Source organism: Hibiscus syriacus, unplaced genomic scaffold, assembly GCF_006381635.1.
Source record: "Hibiscus syriacus cultivar Baekdansim isolate YM2019G1 unplaced genomic scaffold, ASM638163v2 tig00110569_pilon, whole genome shotgun sequence".
NCBI classification, from domain to species: Eukaryota; Viridiplantae; Streptophyta; class Magnoliopsida; order Malvales; family Malvaceae; genus Hibiscus; species Hibiscus syriacus.
The window spans coordinates 1,959,068-1,966,407 of NW_024062784.1; the positions used below are offsets into that span (position 1 = coordinate 1,959,068).

At 38.9% G+C, this 7,340-nt stretch overlaps 2 pseudogenes; one reads left to right on the forward strand and one right to left on the reverse strand.

Moving 5' to 3' along the window:
* Positions 1-316: 316 nt before the first annotated feature.
* LOC120132450 lies at positions 317-2,440 on the forward strand (annotated as a pseudogene).
* Positions 2,441-2,648: 208 nt separating this feature from the next.
* On the reverse strand, positions 2,649-6,891 carry LOC120132692 (annotated as a pseudogene).
* Between the last annotated feature and the right edge of the window lie 449 nt (positions 6,892-7,340).

Sequence of the window (7,340 nt, forward strand, 5' to 3'; positions counted from 1 at the left end):
GTTTTAACGATGAGTACTAAAATGAAATAAAAAATAAACTTTAAGTATAGTTTTAAAAAAATTAAACGTTAAGTATGAAGGCGTAATTTACTCTTTTTTTAAATTATTAGTCCACCTCTATTAGGCCACTAATAGTTCTAAATCTGCCAAATTGGTGGATCAATTAGCCCAAAAAGCTTGGTGGCTAGGATGGCCTGTTATTGTATGTTTGGTTCTTTGCATCCGGTAAGAGGCTCGGAGCTTCCCTGCAAAGCAAACCGTAGGTCTCTGCAAACAGAGGTCGCTCTTTTCAGTGTCAAAACTCATAATTGATTCCGAGTTGATTGAGCTCTTGGCTGCTTTGGGTAAGCTTTCGATTTTCCTTGTAATTTTGAAGGCTCGAATTGTCGGCAAATTTTCAGGTTTCTGGTGAAATTAGTGAGATTGTTATGATTGGTAGTCTTCGATTTGATTTCTTCATGGCTCTGCTGTGAGCTTAGGGAAACATTATAGATTAAGTTATTTCTATCTTTGTCTTTTTTGATGACTCGAGCTCAGCTCAGTACCTTAAACCGTAGCCTTGTAAAATCAGGCAATTTCCACGGGAACTCCATTTCAAAATTACCCTTTTCTTCAACCTCGTCTTCTTCGCTTCAAACCATTGAAAACTCTCGGAGCAAAACGATGATAAGTCCACTTTACAATCTTCTTCCTGAGACCCAAAACCCCAACAAAATAGTAGACCTCATCTCATCCTTTCTCAAACAAAACAATTCTCAATTAACCCTTCTCAAAAATGACATAGAACCCCTCATTCCTCATTTGGGTTGTCATGAAATCACAAGGGTGTTATTGAGATTCCAGTCTGATTCTTTCTCAGCTTCAACTTTCTTCAACTGGGTTAAAATGATTTGGGTATTAAACCTTCTTCACATAACTATTGTTACATTGTTCATATATTGGCTTGGTCTAAGAACTTCCCTTTGGCAATGGAATTGTTGTGTGAACTGATTGATTTTGTTAGGGTTTGTTCAAATTGTGAAGATGTTTTGAAAGTTTGGTGCTTTGTAGCAAAGATTGTAACTTTGATCCTGTTGTTTTCGATATGCTTGTTAAGGCTTATGTGAGAAAGGGTATGGTTAAAGAAGGGATTAAGACCTTTAGGAAGGTATTGGAAGTTGGCCATTTGCCCTCTGTGATTACTTGTAATTGTCTTTTGAATGGATTATTGAGGTTGAATTTAATTGATCAGTGTTGGCTAGTGTATGAAGAGATGGGGAGAGTTGGGATTCGTCCGAATACATACACTTTTAATATATTGACTAATGTTTTCTGCAAAGATGGAAATGCTGATAAGGTTAATGAGTTCTTGGAGAGGATGGAAGAAGAAGGGTTTGATCCCGATCTCGTAACCTATAATACGTTGATTAGTAGCTATTGTAGGAAAGGGAGACTCAACGATGCATTCTATTTGTATCGGATCATGTATAGGAGAGGTGAGATGCCAGATTTAGTTTCGTATACCGTGTTGATGAGCGGTCTTTGTAAAGAAAGGAGAGTGAGAGATGCGCATCAGTTATTCCATAGTATGGTTCATCAAGGAATTGAACCAGACATTGTGTCATATAATACTCTTATTTCTGGTTATTGCAAGGAGGGGAGGATGCAAGATTCGAAGAATTTGATGCATGAGATGATAGGGAACAGGATTTCCCCGGATAGTTTTACTTGTCGAGTTCTTGTGAAAGGATATGCAAAACAGGGAAGCTTGGTTTCAGCTTTGAATTTGGTTGTAGAGCTAAGGAGATTCAGGGTTTCCGTCTCTTCAGATATTTATGACTTTTTGATGGTTTCTTTATGCCATGAGGATCGACCATTCGCCGCAAAGAGTCTACTGGAAAGAACCTCTCAAGAGGGTTATTTTCCTAAACCGAATATCTACAACGAATTGATCCAGTCATTCTGCAGGTGCAATAGTGTGACTGATGCATTGCTCCTGAAAGCTGATATGGTATGCAAGAGAATAAAGGTTGATCTGGTTGCATATAAAGCTCTTATATGCTCATCATGTATAGTAGGTAAAGCTCGTGAAGCAGAATCCTTGATGGAAGAAATGCTTGAATCTGATATCCTTCCCGATCCGCAAATAGCAGGGCACTAATACAATGCTACTGCAAGCAATCGGATATTGATAGAGCGGAGTTGCTATTGAGCTTCTTTGCCAGAGAATTTCAGATTTTCGATACCGAAAGCTATAATTTTCTTGTGAGGACATATACAGAGAGTGGCGGTATGGATAAGTTAATGGGGCTTCAGGATAGAATGATGAAACTAGGATATGCACCTAATACCTTGACATGCAAATATGTAATTAATGGTCTATTGAGAGCTAAGAGATTGGATGATCATAAGATGCTTGGCTCTCAACTGCAATAACCAGCCGGTTGCTTATAAATTTTGTATGTACAGATTTCATTTCATCTTGTAGCTTTTTACCTTTTAAGAAAATTTTAGTAACTTTTGCAGGGTTATATCTCTAATTTCCGAATTAAAAATCAGTACAAGCTCCAAACTCAAATGCCAAACTGAAATGGAAATCAATTCCCTAACTTTTCTTCAGTAAAATATCAATGGATATATATATATATATATTACTTTTAATCCTTTGTACTAAAATTTAATCTCAAAACACAACACAATTGCCAGTCAAGTAGAACTGTTATACCTTGTGGTGGCTACAACTTTAAACAAATTGAATGTTTTTACCTTACTGTACAAACCCAACCCAACCCCCCCCTCTCAATCTTCAACATTTCTTGCTTTTAGGTGACTCTTTCATGCTGGATGTTGATGGACTATGCTCTGAAACTTCAGCCAAGCCGGTATGCTCAACAAAACTCTTAACATCAGAATTCGTGGACTCCCTGTCATCCGAAGCAACTTCCTGGACGCTGCATGAAAAGTTATCATCAGCTTCTAAAGGCTCCTTTGGTGTGGAAGATGATGTTTCTTCACTAGTAGGGTCATTGCTCGAATTGCTACATGTTAGCCATGAAAACTGCAGAATGTTGCCTTGCCAGCATTTGCCATTTACAAATGCCCTTTCTGCTGAGAGGTGTGTGCTGTAAGTTATACGAACTGAGCAATTTATTGTCTCGGATACCATACCATCATCATCATTTTCCACATCCTCCAGCTCCACAGAGAAAAGGTCACCATATTGTGAGAAGTGCTCCTTCAAAACATCAACCTAATAATTGACAAAACAGATTTCAGCTGCCTTTCATTGACAACAAAGGGCATACAAGCCTATCCAGTTTTATGTCATTAAGTGAAGATCTCATCATTATAAATAACTATACATCTAAGAAATTATGTTGTTACAACTCTTCATTTTTCCTGAAGCATTCATGCCAAACATCTAAACCCAACACACATCCAAATATGGTATAGGAACATGATCCACCTAGGATTCTCCAAACAATGAAAATCTTGGGAAAATTGAATGGCACATACTCGTGTGCGTATATTTGAGCCCAAGCAACATAGGTAAGGCCTGTTGTTTGGGCAATGTACTTATTTCATTTTTCATTTCAAGATGTAATAGAAGATGAATCAAGGGAAATCCAACATCGCAAAAGATGGAGCCAAAACAATTTCTCAAACAAGGAAAAGGAGAGAGCAACTCACATGCGCAAGATCGGATGGCAATGGTGAAATAACTCTAAAAGCAGTAGGCCTGTTATCCAATTTGTATTGTTCACCGAGAATGGATGTGCCACTGATGCTGACTGAGACCACTGATTTGATTTAGGACTGTGGGACAGAGCATTCTCCGTTGACATATCCTTATCTGCCATGTCCATAGTGCATGGTGTTGCAGCAGAAGTGCCAGCTCCAAAGGATCTTGGAGTTGAAGCTTTAGCAGGATCAGCCACAATGCCACCTTTTGCCTCTTGGCTGCTTGTTCAGTATTGCCTTCGACCCCACTAGACTGCAAAATGGTTGAAATAGACAAACGTTAAACCTAACTTAACATGGGACAGCAAAAAGGTTGAAATAGACAAACGTTAAACCTAACTTACATGGGATACTATCACGCATTTATTACTTTAAAAACCTGGTGTTCTGGTTCATTATTCTTTCTCAACTTGTGTCAGCATGTATATGCAGTCAAACTATTGGAAAATAAAAGGCATGCATGTTTGACAACGCACGGTAGTGAAGTTTTTCCCATCACTTAGCTACAGCATTCTAATCAGTTTCAAAACTACTATGAGAGCATGCAACTTCTGAACCTGATTTATATAAGTAACGGTTCTTAGAGGCATAAAATTACTCAAAGACTGGATATTTAGGAATATAGTACATAAAAGTAAACCAAGTTCCCAGTACTTGTTTCTCAAGTTTGTCCAACTGGCGCCGAAAGTCATTCCGCTTCTGTTCCAGCATTTCATGCTTCTTGCGTAGTTCCTCTTCATCTGCTCCAAGTCTCTAACTTTTTCTGCAGTGGGGGAAGCATGGGACCATTCATACTAAGAGGCTTGGAGGAATTCAGAGAAGGCACATCAACACCATGGCTAATGTTGCTCTTCTGAGTAACATGTTGAAGATTATCTTTTCCTCTATTGGCAGTAGGCTGACCATGAGAAGTTACTGATGTACCACTGCCACTGTTTATGCCACCTTCAGGAATGTTATCTCGATTGGCCCACCACAGCTTAATAAATCGGTTACCCATTACAGCATCAGGTGCCTTCAGAGCAGCTTCCGCCTCCTCCCTCCTTGAAAATTGTACAAAGGCCCGTTGACTATTTAATGGAATATAAATGTCAATAACCTCTCCAAACTTACAAAAATGAGAAAGAAGAGCCCCTCTTTTGTTGCTTTTCTGGGGAATCCCATTGACAAACAGTGTACATTGTGCCTTTTGAGTTGGTTTTCTGCTATTACGCAAGCTATCAGTCTGTGACTTCAATGATGAATCCATAATTTTGGAGCCATCATTCTCACTAATGTTCCGCTTCACCTGACTAGAAGTACCTTGAAAGCTAGGATATGCTTGTTGTTCTTCCTTGATTTCATTCTCAAGACAGTCCAAGGATGAGAGGTCAATTTTATGTTTGGTATCTAATCTAGTTCTTGAGATACCAGTTCTACCCATTACTGCATCGCGTAACCTTCCATGATGACAACCAGAGATATCATCATTTTGCAAGGATTCTGTTTCATCAGTCTTGGGTGAACGCAGTCCTGAGAGTGCACCCGATGGTTCCAGACCATTGCTATTCCACAAGGGTTGATCAGGATCATACAAATCAGCACCACTTACACTGGTAGAACCAGCACCATTCGTACCTAAGGCATCCTCAGTCATTCCAGGTATGCAGTTTTGCTATGTAGATCTGCTGTTCATCGAAGTTGTTGGAGGAATACCTGAAAGTATTGTTCCAAGTCCAGAAGGTGTTGGCAACAATTTTGCTGTTGGAACTGCAACAGGAAGGCTGAACTGTGACAGACTCTGCAAACCAGAAAAGAAACCACTGTTAACTAGAATACATGGCTACGGTATCTGTTTCAATGTGATGAAAATGATTCAAAGCCAGTGATGGACTTCCTACCAATGAAATTCGGATTTCAGACTAGTGCATACATTATGTATGAGATTATAAGTTAGATGAGACTACAAATTGGAAAAAAAAACCACTTCACCAGTCAATATAGAATGTTGAGCAAATATCACTGATGTAAGAAAAAGTATAATTGCAGAGATCTCTACAATTGTGGTACGTTTAGACAATGCTTAAAGCAGAGAATTGATCTATAAGCATGAAGTTTCTTGATTTGTGTTAACTAATCCCACCTTACTATTCTGGAGGCTTCCCTTCAATAAGATACTTTAGGACCAACAGCATGGAGGCTAACTTAGCAGAAAGGGTAGAAGAAGTTAAATCTATGTGGTATGCATGTTATTTTTGTTGGTTAAGAAATGGTTGACACTTGACAAGTAAAAAGAAGATCGGGAAAAATATAAGGAAAGCATAGGATGATAGCAATTACAGTTGCTAGGTGTTGTGCAAAAATATTAGAAAGTAACATGACAATCATTTGCAGAATTAGAATACTTAGACTAAAGCATAACGACAGAGCATAAGGTTAAAGTCCTGCCTCTGCTGGTATTGCAGCATTTGGCGAATGATATTGGTTGCTCAGTGGGCTGTTTTCCCATGGAATATCTTGGCTTACCTATAGGTGCAAAGAGAAATTCTGATGTACTTTGGGAGCCGGTTATACAGAATTTCAACAGTAAGTTAGCTGGTTGGAAGGCTAATTCACTGTCAATGGCGTGCAGATTGGTGCTTATAAAATCGGTATAACTTCTAAAGAAAACAAAACTTGTTCAGAATAAATCGTGTTATTTCTGCTGAATATGGCTGACTTAAATAGAGTTTACAATGTAACAACTTTACATAAAAAGATGCATAAAATTAGCAACATAATAAAAACTGATTCTATCTAATTAAAAATGATCCTATAGAATAAAAAACTGATTCTATCTAATTAAAAATGATCCTATCTAATAACTAATAGAATAAAAACTGATTCTATCTAATTAAAACTGATCCTATCTAATATTTAATTTAGATATTCTCGACACCCCCCCTCAAGCTGGAGAATAGATATCGATCATTCCCAGCTTGGACAGAAATCCTTCGAACATCGTAGTAACAGTCCCTTGGTGAGAACATCGGCGAGCTGCTCTGATGATGGAACAAACGGTATGCAGATATCGCCATTTTCCAGCCTCTCCTTGATGAAATGTCGATCTATTTCGACATGTTTGGTCCTGTCATGCTGTACAGGATTCTGAGCAATACTGATTGCCGATTTGTTGTCGCGATACAACTTCATCGGTTTATCTCTTTCAACCTTCAGCTCCTCTAAGATCCTCCTAAGCCATACAACTCACATACTCCTTGCGCCATGGCTCTGAACTCGGCCTCCGCACTGCTTCTAGAGACAACTGGTTGCTTCTTGCTCCTCCAAGTAACTAAGTTGCCCCAGACAAAGGAGCAATAACCGGTAGTAGATCTTCTGTCTGTAGAACTTCCGCCCCAATCAGCATCAGTGAGATCTCCACTCTTCGACTTCCATTCTTCGAAAACATGATTCCTTTACCAGGACTCCCTTTCAAGTAATGAAGAATCCGGTAAACAGCTTTGGAGTGTTTTTCTGAGGGACAATGCATAAACTGACTAACCAAGCTCACAGCAAATGCAATATCTGGTCTCGTATGAGCCAATAAATCAGTTTCCCTACCAGTTTCTGATACCGATTCTTGTCCACAGGCTCAGCACCAT